Source organism: Armigeres subalbatus, chromosome 3 (assembly GCF_024139115.2).
Source record: "Armigeres subalbatus isolate Guangzhou_Male chromosome 3, GZ_Asu_2, whole genome shotgun sequence".
Classification (NCBI taxonomy): domain Eukaryota; kingdom Metazoa; phylum Arthropoda; class Insecta; order Diptera; family Culicidae; genus Armigeres; species Armigeres subalbatus.
In genome coordinates, this window is record NC_085141.1 from 203,800,170 (window position 1) to 203,803,107 (window position 2,938).

A 2,938-nucleotide genomic window follows, 5' to 3' on the forward strand; every position below is an offset into this window, starting at 1 on the left:
GACGCTTAATTTGAACTTAAAACATAGATTTTAAATTCTCTTGCTTAAACTACTATCACAGATCAGATCACAGTTGGATCAGAACTGTTGGAAGATCGTGAACACAAAGAAACGAGAAAGAGGTAATTGATTATGATAATTTGCTGAAGTGATAAAGCTTATAAAACATAATATGTAGGAACCGAGTACCGTAGTATCGCTTTCCGGACGTAACGGATTTTTAAAGAAGCACTAAACGTAGTAATCAAGAAATCATAATCAATGTATAAATTTGAAATCAGTTATAACTTTGTTTGTAACCATCAGGAAAATTTAACATTCATAATAAAGATTGTTTAAGTTTTTTAAAGTTCATTTATCATCTGTTGTGACACTTTGCAGAACCGCAATTCTCAAGTATGATATTTGTTATGGTATATCATCTTATCTTAACAGTTAGTTGGGGAGGGACATAGACCATAATACTCGGCGACCTCAAGGGTAGAAAAACAATGGACGGACGGGGTAGGGATTTGGGTTTAGGTTATTTCAGCTGCTCATCCGGGCGTTTGACGTTGAACGTTGAAAACGGTTTTGCGTGGCGTGTGCTCGATTTTTTCAGGGAGTATCTTCGGATGGCCAGAGCTTAGGGTACATGGTACCACAGAGAACAGACGTTCATCTTCATTCGCGTGTTTGTAAAGTTTTTACTGGTCATTTTGAAGTGTTCGTTTGCCCCGTTGCGTGGTGCTAGTGTGCTGATATAAGGTTAAAATTTGCCGTGTTTTGCTTTTGGGTATGTTCATTTCAAATTGCTCTAGGCTCCTCTAGGTGGCACCTATTGTTTATGTAGTGTATGCAACATTCACTAGTGAGATTGAGTTTTTCGCAGCCGTTGGCGGCGCTGAGGTGCGATTAAACTTTACAGTTTTACCGACAATTGTCGAGCATCATCTGTTCTCGATGGTACAGAGAAACAGAATCGGACAGAAAAAACTGAGAAAGAGAGAAGAATATAGGCATTAAACTTTGATGTCAGCCAAGCAAAGGAAGGCATATAGATTCAAATATATCACATCGCGATCTCCAAAAACCTCTTATATCCCGAAGGGTTGTTTACCTCGGCCACAAGGGTATCCAATAGTTGCTCTCTGGAGGCGTCATTTTCCGAGCAATACCAAACTAGTGATCGATGTCATATCGTAACCGGCTCCGCACCTACATAGGTTGCTATCGACCAGAGTTATTCTGTAGAGATGTGTGTTTAGTGAATAGTGATTGGTCATAAGCCTCGACATCGCGCGAATAAAGCCTCGACTTAAGTCCTCACCTCGGAACCACGCTCGCGCAGAAACTTTAGGAACTATAAGAAAATAGCCACCGTCCAAGTTCATTTGGACAAATCATTTGCCAATTTTGAAAGTACTCTGACGGACTAATGGAAAAACTCGTTATTCGATTTGTCTATCATAAACTTCACCTTCCTGTGCATCCTTTGCTAGCAGGTCCGCCTTCTCATTGCCATAGATTAGGCAATGAGATGGGACCCATACAAAGGTAATCTTGAATGATCTTTCGACCAAATCACGCATCTGCTCTCTATTTTTGTAAGAAAGTAAGATGCTTAACTAATTTCATCGACCGGAGTCCTCGATAGAACTAAGACTATCCGAGAAGATGAAATAATGATCTAGGAGCTGATCGAAATTATCTCGAAATTAATTGCTGCCAGCTCCAGACATAAACCGAACACGGTTCTTGAGAAATTTTTTCAGTGATTGGTTGAACATTAGCTTACACGAAGCCAGTGAATCCGTGCGAGAACCATCTGTGATCTCACCACTGTGTGATCGCACCTCCTATTCCAGCGACCTTGGTTATCTTACGTCAATCTGACAGCTGTCGGGAGCTCGAGAAAGAGAAACGTCAAATACTTCCGGTGAAAAACAACAACGTAGAACGTGTGAAATGCATCGAAAATTTGCTTAATTTAATTAATTTGTTAAATCTTAAATACTGAGTTAATCTAAAATCCTAAATTATTAGAGTACTATTACTAGTAGGTAGACTACGGCTAAAAGATACCATTGTGTGCTATTGGTAATTCCCATGGTTTAAACAGGCTAGAAAGTCTATCTGGAAGGCAGCTCAACGATTCATTTCTATACTCAATTAGTTTGGTGAAGGTAAAATTTTAAAACACATCAAATAACGCTCCATAAAACAATGACCTATTATTAGGTCGCCAGAGTCGAGTGAGTATCGAATTGAATATCGTAGACCCATAAACGTAACCTGAAATAGGAAGAAGAATAACTACTGAGTTGCATATGTGAGGAAATTTTAATACTGGGAATAAAGGTATTTAAAAGTTAGGAAACTTCTTTATTTGTTGCTGGAAGCAATTTAAAATTCGTTTCGGATTACACCAAAAAGAAGCTCGTCGATGGCGCCGCTAGCTCCAGCACCTGAACATAGCTCTCACTTTGCTGATCGGAAGATGACAGCCGGATGGTAAGCTGCGATAATGAGTAACTGGTTCCATTTTGACTGCGTTGGGTGACGGAAGATATTCAAAACGTCTCGTTGGTTTGCCCCAATTGCGTCGAAGAGACTGCCAAGATTTCGACGACTGTCTGCTCAAGCGTTAAAATCAACAGAATCGCATGCATCTCCAACAACTCCTCCGCTTTCCGAACGCAGCACCGGCCACCGTCGCAGCACCGACTCTGAAGTTGTCTGTGGACCTACAACTAAAATGCTTGAAGAAGAGCGAGCCCTCGACAAAAATACCTTCACCGTAAATATCAGTTAATACAAGCTTCCAGAGCCGTGAATCACCCTGCATCCCTTGCGAACGACGATACTTTCCTATGCACCTGCCATTCCTCTCCATTGCGGCCGGCCCATCCACAGCTCCCGCTCCACCTCCTGAAGGCTGGGCGGAGTTAACGAGACT